Consider the following 19327-nt stretch of genomic DNA (forward strand, 5'->3'; position numbering starts at 1 on the left):
GCACTGTACCACATCATATCACTGAAACCCACTAGGGAAAACTAGCCCGCCTAGGTCATCTATTTTGGAACGGAGGGAGTACGTCTCTACACTGCTATGATTTTGTGTTGCACGTCATATCATTGAAACCCACTAGGCCAAACTAGCCCGCCTAGGTCATCGATCGCTAAGCCTACAATTTTAGGAGCTAGGGCTATTGGTCGATCGACGAGGGATAAGTATAAGCATACCACGAGCTCATCAGCCCCAATGTTTCTCTTCGGTGAGTGTTTTGCAAGTACTATAGCTCACATAGTAGCTAGCCTACTAACACCAAGAATCATCAAACAAGCCCTGCTGATATGATAAACAGTTCAAACTTACATCTAATCATGCCATATATTACATCAAAAGCTGGTGAGGATACATTTGTTTCCATAACTCGGAGAGGGTTCTCATGATTCACTATCAAACAAAAGTAGCAAGATCCGCCCACACAAGACAGTGCACTAGCCCCAAGATGGTTTGATAACATGCACCGTTCTGGTAATAAAACACAGGGCAATGCAAACTACCCTGAAGGATTAGCCCGACCAACTATTTCTTGTTATCAATCTCTCGAGCAATGACCACAGCATGGACAACGGCATGGGAATCGATTTCTGGGGCGATGTCCGCAGGACTAACCGCGACATCGGAATCGATCTCTGGGGCGATGTCCACAAGGTGGACAGCGGCATCGGAATCGATCTCCGGGGCGATGCCAATAGGACGGGCCACGACATCGGAATCATCAAGGACGTCCACCGACACCTGCTCAACCCTAACATATTAGCAAGCACATTGCAAATAATCAAAAACCACAACTATGGTAATAAGCCATTATTTTTTACCTTGTGCAGCTCACCGGGGGATCTCATCCCTCCGGGGGCCATCTCCTCGTCCTCGATGGGGGCCATCACCTTGCTAGGGGAATACTGCTTCTCAACGGTGACTATCTCCTCAAACTCGGTCTTGAGCCTCACATAGGTGGCAATCAGAGTTCCTGGGGTAGGCACGGTGGGGCCCTTGCCATTCTTCCAACTTCCTTTGAGGAGTTTGTCCGCCAACATCCTCAACTCTTTGGCCAATGCTTGTTTCTTGGAGTTCTTCGTCTCCATGGGTTAGCCCGCCAACATGGTCAACTCGTTGGTCGGTGCTCGCTTCCTGGAGATCGCTGTCTCCAGTGGGTTGTCCACCTGCAACTCTTTGCCTAGTGCTCCAGGATCCATCAATGAACTGACAAACAAAAAGCAATCGAAAGGAAACCACAATCGCAATGAAAACGGGAAAAGAATAGGATGTGAGAATCAGTCGGTGCTTCGCAAAAAGAAGATTCTTGGAATGAAAATATAGCAGCATAACTGATTCGCCCACCTTTCCTTCTTCGGTACAGAATAAAAATGGCAGAAGTGAGTAGCCTGGAGTGAGGTTTTCTTCAAGAAAGGGAAGAAAGGGCTTGAACGAGCGTTCCAGTGAAATGATGGTTGCTTCATCCAGTCCAACTTGGAGGCCACCTTACCACTTCTGGTAAAGGTGTGGGTTTTGTGATATGACGGGTCATGACGGCCACACCGGGGTTACAGGTGAGTCTCGACTGTAGCACCTCGCTGTGATTTGGTGGATGGCACACGGGCCCGGATGCTTTGAAATGTCCCGCACGTAGATAAAGCGGCTAGTCATATAGGAGTGCTCAATATTATGCACGGAGACCAAGGCGGAGAGGAACACGAGAGAACTATGTAATTAATGCATGAGTTTAATTAGGGTAGTTTTGTAAAGTACGAGATACATTCCTCCAATCGCAAAATGCCTTGGTTCATGAGATTTGAGATTTAGGCCCTATAAACCGGAAGGGAGGGAGTACTGCACACGGTGTAGTCTAGTCACTTGTTGAAATCTCTAGAAAGGAAAATACTCGTTTCCGGTTTACAGGGCTATACTACTCCCTCCGTCTAGGTGTTTAAGTCATCTTAGGCTAGCCATAGTGGGAGTAACTTAGCTAGTAACATAGCGCACTCCAAGAATTTTTTGCTTATGTGGCAAGTAATTAATGAGAGGTGGTAACATAATATGTTACTGTAACATAGTGCTTTTCAAGATAAGATGAGTCTACAAGCTAATAAATGAAGCCATCTAAAATACTACTATTATGTTACTTTGCATTATGAAGGTAGTAATTTAGGCTAGTGTCATATGCATGACACTAGTCTAAGTTACTCCCCACTATGACCAGCCTTACGTAAACCAAATAGTCCCAAAACACTTAGGCGCGATGCATTAACTTCTACCTTGTTTCTTGTTTCTTGACATATCAACAAATAAGAGATGAGAGGTGTGCATGCTTTTAATGCCTTGCAATGGCTAGTTCATTGCATGCAATGCTATTAATTAGCAAATAAACATTGGTGACCCCAGGAGGAAACGGTGCTGAACACGTGGACCTATGCGCAATGAGTATCAACCAATGGATAATGGAGTTTAATTGTTAAACAATAGCATTTTTTTCTCATGCAAGAGCCTGGCTAGTGCTCCAAGGAACCGCACCACGCGAGCGTTCGCAACTGCCACATTCGGGTTGCACTTGGCTCTTCGCCTCTTCGAGAAGACGAACAATAATGATTACTCCTACTTCTACAGTATCGAATGCACTACTGCATGTCCGTCCACCTCGTGCGGGAGGGATAGCGAAAGCTTCAACTTACTGCTCCTGCCTTTGCGTCCATGACAGGTGGGCCCAACAGGTGGTTGGCCCTCCTATCATGCAGCCAAAGGCAGGTTCAGTTAAGGCACCGGAGCTCAGTTCGCGAGGGAAAGGGCGTTGTAGTAATGAAATTTCTCGGTCTTGTACGAGTTGACGAAGATAGGGGTTGCTTGCTTGCTAGGGTTGCTCACTACGTATATATAGGCCGGAGCCTCCACGCTTGCTTGCTAGGGTTGCTCTATTCACACACTCTCATCCTCTCTAGATTTAAACAAGATAGGGGTAGTAACACCGTCTTTCTCCCTTCAAAAAACACTAGCTTTCTATCCTCACCACTGGTTACAGACCCGGACGTATCCCCCTCCGCCGATGAAGGGGAGGAGGGGCAGCGTTTAGGCCGTCGTCAACAGCGAGGGAGGAGACCCACTGCTGGCCGCACCGTTATCTCTGGCCGAGAGCCGGCGCGGGAGGTCCTCCGATCCCTTCGTCGTTGCCTGTGGGCGGATCCGGCCTCCCGCCGCCCACCTATCCACATCCCGACGACCTTCAGGTATATCTTTTTTCGAAACCGCCTTAACTCTACTTCCCTAGCTCGCTACGTAGCTGCATGTGCATCATTTTCTACCTCTCAGCCCCTCTCCATCGGATGGTCCAACGTCACATTTTTTCTTCTATTGTTAGAGGTAAAGCTACTTCATGGAGTCGAATCTTGTACTCCCTCCGTCCGAAAATACTTGTCATTGAAATGGATGTATCTAGATGTATTTTAGTTCTAGACACATCCATTTTGATGACAAGTAATTCCGGACGGAGGGAGTACTTGGTTCAAACAAGAAATAAAGTGGGGGTGGGGGGATTTAGTATGAAATTAGTACAGACTGGTCATCCAACCGGTCTCTTGGTCGAAAAGGGAAATATAGGGGTAACGCTGTACATAGTGGTATGACCAGGACTAGATTTGCTATCCACACATAGGAGTAGGTGGCTAGAGTGAACAAAAATGGGACCAACGCAGATATGTTTCTTGGATGTTTGTTTCTCGGGGCAACAAACTATGAATCACCACTTTATGCCCCTATTTACGTACATGGTGCTGGACTGCTGGTGCACCCACTGTTATAAGCCATGAAAAGTTTAGCCAAATGTTTTTGCCTGTAATTGTTTGAGGCTCTGACTGTTTCCTCTGTGCCTTTTTGTGCAAACAGGGATATCCAATTCACCTGGTTGTTGTTGTGACCTTTTGGTGCACTGCACAAAACTCTTCTTAAAAGAAGTGACTTTTGTGTTGTTTAACTGGAATGTCAGAATGGAACAGTTGGTTCATTTTGGTGGAACTGCACAAAGGGAGATCTGTGTTCCAATCCTCATCATCCATATTGGCACCATAACCTTCCTTTAGGTAAGGATGATATTTAATGCATGTGTTCATCTCTATTTTCCGACTGCCATGAGAAAATAATGTTGTTTTTTACTAGTACACTTGTACTCCCTCACTGACAAAACCAATTCTGAATTAGAAGGCCAATCATGTACTTGGTTTCACCAACTGGTGAGGAGAAAGAGAAATAGAGCATGAAGAGGAATAAGAAGAAGAATAAATAGTGCCAAGGCGATCTTGCTGAAGCCAGAGGCCTCAGTCGAGGCCATTCAAGGGCTCCGGCAACAACTAACTTACATGTGAGACGATCCTCCAGGGAGCCCTTCCACTTCTGTTGTCTCACTTAATTAATTAGGAGTGCTTAAGTACCACTAATTTATCATTGCCTAATTTTCCTGTTGGAGTTAAACAAATCTTTAGTAGGACCCTATGCTGAATCATGTACGTGTGTATGTTTGTCTATGGAGGTGAATCATGTGGTGGAGCAGGGAGGGAATATTATTAGTGTCATGACATAATAGTGTTATTGTTTTGCATGTCAATTTATTTCCATTTGTTCAATGAGGCAATGTTTTGCGTATTTTCCATCATGAATTTGATGCTACTGGTTGAGTAATATGCTAATGTCTTCCTATCCTTTCTCACCAAGCTAATGAAGGTTTCACCTTGTTCCTACTTGTGCAAATAGGGATCATGTTGTGCCAATCATACATTAAATGGAACTACACAAGACAATACAATGAACTGTATCCCAGCCAGTGCTTTAACTCTGCTGGAAGTTCTTGATAATCTTTCGATATAATCTCATCACTGGTAAACAAGAGTGATTTCAACCATACATTTGAAGTGCACAAAAATATATACTATTGTTTGATTCCAGTGAGTGCTTTATCATCTCTTATGGGACTACATGAATAAGCTTTTTTTCTTAGGTTGTTACGGGCCTAAGGCCTTCATCCATATTAGTTTGCTGTCATCTCTATTTGTATCGTGCTACTGTCACGAGAAACTCCTTTATCTTTGCACGTTAACGTTTTGCAACCTATGATAAATGGCAATACTTTGAGTGTTGAGTTGAGCTAATTGGCACTGATTAAATAAACTAATACCTCTCTTTAAGCAAGACTAGTATGTTGCTAAATTTACCCATTAAGATAATGAGGGTTCTTCTATTTGTTAGTGTATGTTTCATAAACTAGTCCCACTATTACAGTAATCTCACTCTCTCAATATATGTGCCAACAGAGATGCTCGATTTTGGTGGAACTGCACAAAAACTTTGGGTGCTTCATTGCCTTGACAGCTTCCGTCCTTTCCTGTCAGTTGCTAAACTCCGCATGCTTTTTTCCTTTGCTGTCAGTCTCTTGGCTTATCTCGGCTTCTAGTAAAAGGAAATAGTAATTGATATGCTACCTCACACTGGTTGGTACTGGTCTTTATCCTAATTATTGTGCCTGTCATATGTATTGGTAATTTGGTATTGTGCTACTGTTTGCCGATTTCATAAAGGAGTAATTTGGAGCCTGAACTCACAGGCAAATCATTACATCGGGTGATTTCAATAGAACTGCACAAAATGATCAGATGGACAGGTACTTATGCTGCTGCTATGTACTCCAAAGTTCACTCAGACAAGCATCGATGTTGACAAGAAGTGCCTATATTCATTCGAGTATCAACCGACGTCAACCAATTGTCAAACTCCAAGTGTTAGGAGAGTGAATGCCAAAAATATTGCTTGGTGCATAGCCCAGAAAAATGCAGTCCAGTCTTTGGTCCCAACTTTTGCCTTTTGGTTATCGGCACATATTGTAGCGAACTATATGGCATGGAGTCTAAAGATTCCAGACAAGTTGGTTGACGTGTATATTCATCTGGCACTTAATCAGTCTGCACGCCAAGGATGCTCCATTTCAGTTGAACTGCACAAAAAATTTGGGTGGTTCATTTTCTCAACCGCCTCCTTTCTCGTCTTCAATGTAGAATTTTGGCGAGATACAGGACCAAGATGACCCAGTAAACTGGTTGGATGAAAGTAGTGGCCAAGTTGCTCAAACCTCCCTGGGCACGAGGCCACTATTTGAGGATAAACCTACAAGCAAAGTTTAGATTGTCTGTGCTGCCTCTTATGTACTCGAAAGTTTACTCGTACCAGAACTAATTTTAGCAAGAAGTACCTCCGATTGAACACCATTTACCAGTCTGTACCCTAGGTAATTAAAGTTCGTCCATGGATCATATTGGCTATGATCTCAATCATTTGGATGCATAAACATACTGAACATGTGTATATCTGGATCTTTTTGTAAATTATGTATGAATATTGTCATGTGATCTATCAATCATTTGGATGCAGAGATATGTTGAGCTTGTGTATATATGAATCTTTTGAGTTGTTGATTGTGAATGTTGGCTATGGATATGAACGTGTCCTGTGAACCTGAGTTTGATATGAATGTTTACCTTTTCTATTGTATTTGTGTGTGAACTTGTTAGTATTCCTACTGTGGGGTATAAGACGCAGGTCTCTTATAAAAGTAATGCCGTGTCCAATTTATGTTTTCCCTTCTAACCACCGCGGATGTGCTGCCGCGCACCCGAACCAGTGAAGTTTTCCACTCCTCTACATCTGTGACTCCACTGCAGCTTAATAAATAATAACGTCTTCGGTTTTAGCCCGGTTTTCCGTAGATTAACCAGGCAATTCTCTTCTTCTTAATTAATCGACGAGGCAATTCTTTTGCCTCCGTTTCAAAAAAAATTAGCAACGTCTAACTAAGCCAGTTAGTTAGATGCGTACACTTGGTGTAGTAGGATCTTTATTTAGTTTGATGCATACACTTGTTCTTTTTTGGTAGCCCTTTTGTAATGATGGCTGATGTTTGGTTTGGAAGAGACAGCTGCGTCTTCACTCTTCTGGCCTGTTTACTACTTCTGTTGCACCCCCAGCCCTGGTTGCTGCTGCTATTTTCAATGTATAATCAGTAGTATATTTTGTCTGTTGGTTGAATAAATGTGTTGTTAGAACGACAAACACAATGTTTTGGAAGTCGTTGCACGGTTCGATCCTTTAGTGCCCCGTACCATACGTAGCGCATACTATTTATCGTACGGAACACTTTTTTTTGAAACTCGGAAGACATTTTCCACTTGTTGATAACATGCAGCCCACTGATGAAGGCCCAATAGAGAAGCCCATAATTAACTAGAAGGGAGGCTCTCACATGAATCCGGCCCAGGTACATGCTCATGGTCCCCTAAATATAAATAAGTAAATAAATAAATAACTAAATAAATAAAGCTAAATGCTCATGCACTAGTTCTTTGGGAAAATAGGTAGCCCAGTATTTCTTTTTGAAGAATACCCAAGCTAGGCCTATTTGTTTTCTCCGAATTAGTGGGCTGAAAATCTTTCAAGACGAGGAGGGATGCATTCCGGCCTGGCTTAAGAGTATGGTTAATGTCTGTTAAAAGTAATATCAAAAGGGGTTGAAAATTCCAAAAAAAATTATAGCAAATGGGATATAAGTTTCTTTTTTTGTTTTTGTTCTTCACTGATATCTTATACGTATTTCATTGGATTTAACATGACATAGTACTAATTTATTTTTAGTTTTAGTATGGCTATTAATTTTTGGATTAAGAATATTTTGTTCCCGAGCAAAAATTTGCGAATTTTCAAAATTTCCCACATATTTAGTTAAATTGTTGACCCTGGTACTGACCAGAAAATGGCCAGAAATTCTAAAAATGGAAAAGGGCTGCAATAAATTCCATATGAATTAGAAAATGAGTAAAAATTATAAAAATAATAGCAAATGGGTTGTACACGCCACAGATTTTGAGGCTGACTTGTTTACGCAAGGCTTTGTCAGTGAACACATGATTCTAGCAGCAGTTAGTGTTGGATGTCCATCCAACGGCCGACGTGCTTCTTCAATCTCTGATCTTCCTGCTCCAGCCGCCTAAACTAGCGCCGGCGGGACTGCCTGCTCCCTCCTCTTGTGGCCCGCTGTGATGCCGCGCAGGCTTCCTCAGCCCACCCTACTCCCTCCGCTGTCCTGGCCGCACGCAATCAACTGCCTCCTTATTACAAGAACAAAAATGATTCCTCCCACTGACATCTGGGGCGCACCGGTTGGGAGGCTGACCTATGGGCCTACTAAGTACGCAGGGCTTGTCAACTTAGTCAACAAACGATTCTAGCAGCAGTAACCGTTTGATTTGAATCAAACGGTCCTGCTGCTTCTTCAATCGCTGCTCTTCTTGCACCAGCCGCCCAAACCAGCGCCGGGTAGACCGCCTGCTCCTGCCTCCAGTGGCCGGCTGTGCTGCCGATGAGGCCTCATCGCCCCTACTACTCCCACCGCTAGCCAGGCCCTGCGGTGACGGCAGCCTCACACCGCAGCCGAACCAGTGAACCCTCATACTCCTCTCCGCGTGGGCATCCACTGCCGCGTCTTCCCTGGCTCCGCGTTCCTAGGCCTCGCCGTCGTCCACCTCCTTGGTGCTCTCGGCGCGGCGTGGTCAACGTGGTCAACGACATTCCATCAGAAGAGTACTGTACGTGGAGAGGCTGACAGCTGGGTCCACGGCCACAGCCCAGTTTTTTTGTGATTTGCCAAGTAAGTTGCTTTGTCAGGCGTGTTGGGCTGCAAATCTTTCAAGACGAGGACAGCTTTCATTCGGCTGGCCGAGAAAATGGCCCGTCAGTAGTGAGAAATGGGCTGTACATTTTTAAAACACATCAAACCGGCAATTAGTTTCAAATATCTTTTCTTCATTTCGAGATTTGAAATTACATTAATTTTTATGCGTGGAGAATTTGTTGGATTTTATATTGATATACATTTATTTTTAAAATCAGTTTTAATGTGAGTTGAAATTTCGGGATTAAAAACAGTTCGAACTGCACCGAAATATGCAAAATTTCGTATAATTTTTTAACCGTGGCCACAATATGGGCTATAATGCTAACAAAAAGAATATGGGCTCCAAAAAACCTTAATAATTAGCAAATGGGCTGTAAATTATTAGAAATAATGGCAGATGGGTTGTATGTTGTTTTTCATAGATTTGAGGCTTTCCTAAAAAAAGGTTGACGCACAAGCAGTGACTGTTGGATGGCCATCCAACAGCCGTCGTGCTTCTTCAATCTCTGCTCTTCCTGCTCCAGCCGCTCAAACAGGCGCCGGCGGGACTGCCTGCTCCCTCCTCCCCGCGGCCGGCTCTGCTGCCTCGCAGGCCTCACCACCCCACCGTACTCCCATCGCTGGCCTAGCCATCCCTCTACTCACCCACACCTGCTATCATTCTCCAGCGACGGCAGACGAACCAGTAAACCCTCGTACAGTCATACTCCCCTCCACGTGGGAAACAACTGCCGAGTCTTCCCTGCCTCCGTGTCGTTCCCTTCCTAGGCCTCGCCGTCGTCCACCGCCCTGGTGCTCTAGGCGCGGCCTGGTCAACGTGGTCAACGACCGACATGCATCTGAAGTGGACTGTACATGGAGAGGCCGACAGCTGGGTCCACGGCCGCACGCAAGGAAATGCCTCCTTATTACGCGCAAAATAATGATTCCTCCCCTGACATCAGGGACCTACCGAAAGGGCCTCTGTATTTCGTGAAAAAAACATTACCGCCGCCGACAGCTCGGACCCACCAGCTATATCTTCGCACGCAAGGAAGTGCCTCCTTATTATGCTCAAAAAAATGAATACCCCCTGCTAGCTGGGATCTACCCTGGTGGGAGGCTGACTTGTGGGCCTACTAAGTTGACGGGGACGGAGGGCTTTGTCAACTTAGTCAATATGCACGATTCTAGCTCTAGTGACCGTACGATGTCCATCCAACGGCCGTAGTGCTTCTTCAACCTCTGCTCTTCTTGCTCCAGCCGCCCAAACCAGCACTGGTCGTGCCTCGTGCTCCTGCCTCCCGTGGCCGGCTGCGATGCGGCGGAGGCCTCACCGCCCCCTACTACTCCCACCGCTGGCCAGGCCATCCCTCTACTCACCCACACCCCATGTTATTCTGCGGCGACGGCAGCCTCACACCGCAGCGAACCAGTGAACCCTCGTACTCCTCTACGCGTGGGCATCCACTGCCGCGTCTTCCCTGGCTCCGCGTCGTCCCCTTCCTAGGCCTCACCGTCATCCACCGCCCTTGTGCTCTCGGCGTGGCGTGGTCAACATGGTCAAGGAACGGCTTCCATCGGACGTGGACTGTACGTGGAGAGGCTGACAGCTGGGCCCACGGCCGCAGCAAGGAAGTGCCTCCTTATTACGTGCAAAATAATTATTCCTCCACCTGACAGCGTGACCCACCGGACGGGCCACCGTATTTCATGAAAAAAAATGTTTTCCCTGAGTGCTGGGACCCACCAGCTACATCTTCGCATGCAAGGAAGTGCGTCCGGGCAAAAAAACGATTCGCCCCCTGACTGCTGGGACCGACCAGCTACATCTTCGCAGGAAAGGAAGTGCCTGACAGTCGGGACCCACCTGGTCAAAGCGTACGTAGCGTTGTCATTCTGGTCGCGAATGTGTACGTACATACTGGTCGATGTAGAGGGGCGCACGTGTCATAGTAGAGGCACGCACGTGTTGTAGTAGAGGCACGCACGTAGCATTTACACGTACGTACAGTGGCTAGGGTGCAAGAAAGAAAATACGGCCACGTATGTGTACATATGGGCGGGGTCTTGAACGCCTACTCGCGCATACGTACGGCCAGGGCTCGTGTACATGGCTGGTTCGGAACGAAGAAACAGCGTCGTCGTCGTGTTCATGGGGAGGCAACGGAATGAGTCGTGTTGATGGGGAGGCAGCGGAATGCGTCGTGTTCATCGGGAGGGCTTGGACGGAACAGGCGATGGAAACGAGGCCTGGCGTACCACAGAACGGAGGAAACAGCCTTGTGTTCGACCGGCCACGTTTGAAATGGGATCCTGTTGATCAGGAGGGGTCTGGCGTACCGCAAAACGGAGGAAACGGACCTCCTACGGTCAAAACGGGGGTCCTGTTGATCGGCAGGGGTGGAGCGTGCCGCAAAACGGACGAAACGGACTTGTGTTGGAGCGCTATGGTCGAAGCGGGGGTCCTGTTCATCGGGAGGGGTGTGGCGTACCGCAAAACGGGACTCCACGGGATACTGTTCATCTCCACCGTCGACCCCCTCCAGCCTCCACGAGCTATTGTTCGTCCACCGTCGACCTCCTCCAGCCTCCACATGAGACTGTTCATCCACGGGCTCCTGTTCATCCAGCCTCCACCGCGCGCTACTCCACCGGCTACTGTTCAACCAGCCCTCTCCACGGGCTCCTGTTCAACCACCCCTCCACGGGCTACTGTTCATCCTGCCCTCCACCGTCTACTGTTCATCCTGCCCTCCACGATGTGGTCCTGTTCATCCAGCCCTCCACGGGCTCATGTTCATCCAACCCCAACCGGCTCAATCAATCGGGGTCCTGTTCATCCAGAGGCAACACTACGGGGTCCTGTTCATCCACCCCCACCGGGAACTGTTCATCCACCCCCCCCCCGTAACGCTCACTGTTCATCCAGAGGAAGCATCGATCGGCTTCAGTTAGCAGCAGTAGCGGAGGAATCGCTCGATCGGGTTCAGTTAACAGCCATCGATCGATCGCTCGGGTTCAGTAACGCGTAGCCTGCAGTGCAATCGCTCGGGTTCAGTTAGAGCAAACGCCTCGCACACACGCGCGTATGTGTACGAGATAAACGCGCATCGCTCGTTCCCCGACCTCCCACCGTAACCGGGAACTCCCCGAAATTTTCCTCCCCCTCGCTTCTACCATGGTTTTTTCCGTCATGGATGGCCCAAAGAATGTCATGCAGCTGCGTCTCCGGCCCGCCCAGGACGAAAAGCCCATTTTCTGTCATGATTTTTTGTCATAGAAGTAGGAGCCCACCACATCTATGATGATACTGGGTTTTGTCACAATTATCTTCATAGAAGTGTCATATGTATGACAGAAAAAAATTTCGTTCGGCCCAAAATGTCACGGATGTGTCTTTTTTTGTAGTGATATGTTTCATGCTATGGTTAGGTTTACCTTAATACTTTTGTTGTAGTTGCGGATGCTTGCAATAGAGGTTAATCATAAGTGGGATGCTTGTTCAAGTAAGAACAACACCCAAGCACCGGTCCACCCACATGTCAAATTATAAAAGTACCGAACGCGAATCATATGAACGTGATGAAAACTAGCTTGACGATATTCCCATGTGTCCTCGGGAGCGCTTTTCCTTATATAAGAGTTTGTCCAAGCTTGTCCTTTGCTACAAAAAGGATTGGGCCACCTTGCAGCACTTTATTTACTTTTGTTACTTGTTGCTCGTTACAAATTATCTTATCACAAAACTATCTGTTACTACTTATTTCAGTACTTGCAGAGAATACCTTGCTGAAAACCGCTTATCATTTCCTTCTACTCCTCGTTGGGTTCGACACTCTTACTTATCGAAAGGACTACGATAGATCCCCTATACTTGTGGGTCATCAAGACTCTTTTCTGGCGTTGTTGCCGGGTTGTGAAGCGCCTTTGGTAGGTGGAATTTGGTAAGGAAAAATTTATATAGTGTGCTGAAATTTACTGTCACTTGTTACTATGGAAAGTAATTCTCTGAGGGGCTTGTTCGGGGTATCTTCACCCCGACCAGTAGAGCATAGAGTTTCTCCTCAACCTACTGAACCTATTGCAAATGAAATTCCTTATGAGTATCCTTCGGGTATGATAGAAAAACTGCTAGCTAATCCTTTTACAGGAGATGGAACAAAGCATCCTGATGAACACCTAATATATGTGGATGAAGTTTGTTGATTATTTAAGCTTGCAGGTATACCCGATGATGTTGCTAAGAAGAAGGTCTTCCATTTATCTTTGAAGGGAGACGCATTGACAAGGTATAGGCTATGTGATGATACGAGATCATGGAACTATAAAGGATTGGAATTGGAATTTCATCAAACGTATTACCCTATGCATCTTGTTCATCGTGACCGCAATTATATATATATAATTTTTGGCCTCACGAAGGAGAAAGCATCACTCAAGCTTGGGGGAGGCTTAGATCAATGTTATATTCATGCCCCAATCATGACCTCCCAAGAGAAACAATTCTTCAAAACTTTTATGCTCTGCTTTCTAAAAATAATCGCACCATGCTTGATACTTCTTGTGCTGTCTCTTTTATGATGAAGACTATTGGATTTAGATGGGATTTATTGGATAGAGTTAAACGCAACTCTGAAGATTGGGATCTCGACAAAGGTAAGGAGTCAGGTATGACACCTAAGTTTGATTGTGTTAAATCTTTTATGGATACCAATATTTTCCGTAAGTTTAGCACTAAATATGGACTTGATTCTGAGATAGTAGCTTCTTTCTGTGAATCTTTTGCTACTTATGTTAATCTCCCTAAGGAGAAGTGGTTTAAATATCATCCTCCCATAGAAGTAAAATTAGCACCAATTAAAGTTCAAGAAAAGACTGTCACTTATAATGATCCTATTGTTCCTACTTGTTATGTTGAGAAACCACCTTTCCATGTTAGGATAAAGGATCATGCTAAAGCTTCAACTGTGGTTCATAAAAGCAATATTAAAACGTATACCTCCTGAGCAAGTTAAAGTAGAACCTAATATTGCTATTGTTAAAGATCTCTTGTCTGATAATATTGATGGGCTTGTTATTCTGTTCTGCGGTGAAACTGCTAGAATTGCTAAACCTTGTGCTAAAGATAAACATAGACCTGTGGTAGGCATGCCTGTTATTTCTGTTAAAATAGGAGAACATTGTTATCATGGATTATGTGATATGGGTGCTAGTGCTAGTGTTATACCTTATGACTTGTATAAAGAAATCAAGCATGAAATTGCACCTGCTGAGTTAGAAGATATTGATGTCACAATTAAACTTGCTAATAGAGATACTATTTCAGCAGTGGGAATTGTTAGAGATGTTGAAGTCTTGTGCGGGAGAACTAAATATCCTGCTGATTTTCTTGTTCTTAGTTCCCCACAAGATAGCTTTTGTCCCATTATATTTGCTAGACCCTTCTTGAACACTGTTAATGCTAAGATAGACTGCGAAAAGAATGTTGTTACTATTGGCTTGGATGATATGACTCATGAATTTAATTTCTCTAAATTTAGTAAACAACACCGTGAAGAAGAATTGCCTAGTAAGGATGAAATTATTGGTCTTGCTTCTATTGCCGTACCTCCTAGTGATCCTTTAGAACAATATTTCCTAGACCATGAGAATGATATGTTTATGAATGAAAGAAGGGAAATAGATGAAGTATTCTTTAAATAGGAACCTATTCTGAAACACAATTTGCCTGTTGAAATCCTAGGGGATCCCCCTCCACCTAAGGGTGATCCCATGTTTGAGCTTAAACCGTTGCCTGGTAATCTTAAATATGCTTATCTTGATGAAAAGAAGATATATCCTGTTAATTAGTGCTAACCTTTCAGAGCATGAAGAAGAAAGATTATTGAATATACTCTTGATGATCTTAAGGGCATTAGTCCCACTCTATGTCAACATAAAATAAATTTGGAAGCAGATGCCAAACCAGTTCGTGATCCTCAACGATGTCTGAATCCTAAAATTAAAGAAGTGGTAAGAAAAGAAATACTAAAGCTTCTGGAGGCAGGTATAATTTATCCCGTTGCTGATAGTCAGTGGGTAAGTCTTGTTCATTGTGTCCCTAAGAAGGGAGGTATTACTGTTGTTCCTAATGATAAAGATGAATTGATTCCACAAAGAATTATTACAGGTTATAGGATGGTAATTGATTTCCGCAAATTAAATAAGGAAACTAAGAAAGATCATCACCCCTTACCTTTTATCGATCAAATGCTAGAAAGATTATGCAAACATACACATTACTGCTTTCTAGATGGTTATTCTGGTTTCTCTCAAATACCTGTGCCGGCTAAAGATCAATCAAAGACTACTTTTACATACCCTTTTGGTACTTTTGCTTATAGACATATGCCTTTTGGTTTATGTAATGCACCTGCTACCTTTCAAAGATGCATGATGGCTATATTCTCTGACTTTTGTGAAAAGATTTGTGAGGTTTTCATGGACGACTTTACCGTCTATGGATCTTCTTTTGATGATTGCTTGAGCAATCTTGATGATGTGAAAAAACTAATCTTGTCTTGAATTGGGAAAAGTGCCACTTTATGGTTAATGAGGGTATTGTCTTGGGGCATAAAGTTTCTGAAAGAGGTATTGAAGTTGATAAAGCCAAGGTTGATGCTATTGAAAAGATGCCATGTCCCAAGGACATCCAAGGTATAAGAAGTTTCCTTGGTCACGCCGGATTTTATAGGAGGTTCATTAAGGACTTCTCAAAAATTTCTCAGCCTCTGACTAATTTATTACAAAAAGATATACCATTTGTCTTTGATGATGATTGTGTAGAAGCATTTGAAATACTTAATAAAGCATTAGTCTCTGCACCTATTGTTCAGCCACCTGATTGGAATTTACCCTTTGAAATTATGTGTGATGCTAGCGATTATGCTGTAGGTGTTGTTCTAGGGCAAAGAGTTGATAAGAAATTAAATGTTATTCATTATGCTAGTAAGACCCTAGACAATGCTCAAAGAAATTATGCTACTACTGAAAAAGAACTTTTAGCAGTTGTATTTGCTTGTGATAAGTTCAGACCTTATATTGTTGATTCTAAAGTAACTATCCACACTGATCATGCTGCTATTAAATACCTTATGGAGAAGAAAGATGCTAAACCTAGACTTATTAGATGGGTTCTCTTGCTACAAGAATTTGATTTGCATATTGTTGATAGAAAAGGAGCTGAGAACCCCGTTGCAGACAACTTATCTAGGTTAGAGAATGTTCTTGATGACCCACTACCTATTGATGATAGCTTTCCTGATGAACAATTAAATGTCATAACTACTTCTCGTAGTACCCCTTGGTATGCTGATTATGCTAATTACATAGTTGCTAAATTTATACCACCTAGCTTCACATACCAACAAAAGAAAAAGTTCTTCTATGATTTGAGACATTACTTTTGGGATGACCCACATCTTTATAAAGAATAAGTAGATGGTGTTATTAGACGTTGTGTACCTGAGCATGAACAAGAACAGATCCTACGCAAGTGCCACTCCGAAACTTATGGAGGACACCACGCGGGAGATAGAACTGCACATAAGGTACTGCAATCCGGTTTTTATTGGCCTACTCTCTTCAAGGATGCCCGTAAGTTTGTCCTATCTTGTGATGAATGTCAAAGAATTGGTAATATTAGTATACGTCAAGAAATTCCTATGAATTATTCACTTGTTATTGAATCGTTTGATGTTTGGGGCTTTGATTATATGGGACCTTTTCCTGCCTCTAATGGATATACACATATTTTAGTTGCTGTTGATTACGTTACTAAGTGGGTAGAAGCTAGTCCAACTAGTAGTGTTGATCATAACACTTCTATTAAAATGCTTAAAGAAGCTATTTTTCCAAGGTTTGGAGTCCCTAGATATTTAATGACTGATGGTGGTTCACATTTTATTCATGGTGCTTTCCGTAAAATGCTTGCTAAATATGACATCAATCATAGAATTGCATCTCCGTATCACCCACAGTCTAGTGGTTAAGTAGAATTGAGTAATAGAGAACTCAAACTAATTTTGCAAAAGACTGTCAATAGGTCTAGAAAGAATTAGTCCAAGAAACTTGATGATGCATTATGGGCCTATAGAACTGCGTATAAAAATCCTATGGGTATGTCTCCGTATAAAATGGTATATGGAAAAGCATGTCACTTACCCCTCGAACTAGAACATAAGGCATATTGGTCTATTAAAGAGCTCAACTATGATTTCAAACTTGCCGATGAAAAGAGGTTATTTGATATTAGCTCACTTGATGAATGGAGAACCCAAGCTTATGAAAATGCCAAGTTGTTTAAAGAAAAGGTTAAAAGATGGCATGAAAAAAGGATACAAAAGCGTGAGTTTAATGTAGGTGATTATGTAGTGCTATACAACTCTCGTTTAAGATTTTTTGAAGGAAAACTTCTCTCCAAATGGGAAGGCCCCTATGTTATTGAGGAGGTCTATCGTTCCGGTGCCATAAAAATCAACAACTTCGAAGGCACAAATCTGAAGGTGGTAAACGGTCAGAGAATTAAACATTATATCTCAGGTAATCCCATAAATATTGAAACCAATATTATTGAAACCGTAATCCCGAAGGAATACATAAGGGACACTTTCCAGAACGTTTCTGACTCTAAAAAGGAATAGGTATGTGGTACGGTAAGTAAACCGACTCCAAAACAATTTTTAAGGCAATATTTCTCCGTTCTGGAATATTTAGAAAAATAGAAAATTAAGTAGCAGTCCGGGAAGGACACGAGGGCCCCACGAGGGTGGAGGGCACACCCTACCCCCCTGGGCGCACCCCCTACCACGTGAGATCCTCGTGTGCCTTCCGGACTCCGTTTTCTTGCATCATACGTATTTTGGTCGGTAAAAATTCACTATATATTCTCCCGAAGATTTTGACTCTCATATCACGCAAATATTCTCCGTTCTTGTCTCGAGCTGTTTTTCAGACAGATCTAGATTATCATGACGTCCCCAAGTGCTTCCAAGGACAAGTTCTTCGAGAAGGTCATCAACCCTTACCTCGCGGAGGTGCTGCGACACCCTCAAACCATTGAGATGCGTGTTGGGTTGCTGCACATCCGCGATGCTGAGGGACCAAAGGGAACCGGAAGCGTGGAGACGAGGCTCGAAGCAATGGAGAAACAAGTTTTCAAGTGCCAGGGGATGGTGGAGCGTGGAATCAACGCTAGCCACATGATGCTCGTTGAGTTCACTAACAACTACAAGCCGGATGACAAGAACACTGAGGAGGCCATCTTCAAGCTACATGAGAAGATCGAGCACCTCCAAGCCCAAATCTATGACCTGCAAAACCAAAACTATGAGTATGAATATAGATTCAAAAGAATGAGTTTGGCTGCAGATTCGAGGATTCCGGAGACTCGATCATCCTTCTATGATGGTGAACCTATGCCTTGGAAGATGGATGACAAGCCCGCATCATCAACAAAATCACCACTGTCTCCTCCAACAAAGAAGAATTGAGTATCTGGTATGGGCACTCCACTTGGCAACTGCCAAGCTTGGGGGAGTGCCCCGGTATCGTATCACCATCACTTTTATCTTTACTGTTTTTCTTAGTTCGATCCTTTTGGTAATATTTTGATCTAGTAGAATAAAAGTTTATGGCATGATCTAGTCATGAGTTTTGCTTTATTATCCTTCTATGTAATCAAGTTCTTGAGCTATATAATAAAGATTGGTGATTGAGTCAAGGGCTTGTTTATTTTTGCCATGATCCTAAATAAAAGAAAAGAAAATAGAAAAAGAATAAGAAGAAACAAAATTTCATATTGATCTTATTGATAGTAATGACTTCACATAGAAAGAGTGTGATGATTAAAAGTTGCTGGGAGTTGGAAGCCATAGCTTTGGTCATCGTTGCAATTAATAGGAAGTAATAAGGAAAGAGACGTTTCACATATAAATATACTATTATTGACATCTTTTATGATTGGGAGCACTCATCAAAAGATGACATGCTAAAGAGTTGATGTTGGACAAGGAAGACAACGTAATGGGTTATGTTTTCTTATATCTTAGATAAAGTATGTTGTCATGGATCATCCAACATGTTGAGCTTGCCTTTCCCCCTCATGCTAGCCAAATTCTTAGCACCAAGTAGAGATACTACTTGTGCTTCCAAATACCCTTAAACCAGTTTTGCCATGAGAGTCCACCATATCTACCTATGGATTGAGTAAGATCCTTCAAATAAGTTGTCATCGGTGCAAAGCAATACAAATTGCTCTAAATATGTATGATTAGTTTGGGAGAAATAAGCTTTATACGATCTTGTGATGTGGAAGTAATAAAAGCGACGGACTGCATAATAAAGGTTCATATCACAAGGGGCAATATAAAGTGGCGTTCTTTCGCATTAAGATTTTGTGCATCCACCATAAAAGCGCATGGCAACCTCTGCTTCTCTCTGCGAAGGGCCTATCTTTTATTATTATCTTCTACCTTATGCAAGTGTCATGGTGATCTTCACCTCTTCCTTTTTCATTTTATCCTTTGGCAAGCCCAGCATGTTGGAAAGAACCTG

The sequence above is a fragment of the Triticum dicoccoides genome, chromosome 3A (genome assembly GCF_002162155.2).
Source record: "Triticum dicoccoides isolate Atlit2015 ecotype Zavitan chromosome 3A, WEW_v2.0, whole genome shotgun sequence".
NCBI classification, from domain to species: Eukaryota; Viridiplantae; Streptophyta; class Magnoliopsida; order Poales; family Poaceae; genus Triticum; species Triticum dicoccoides.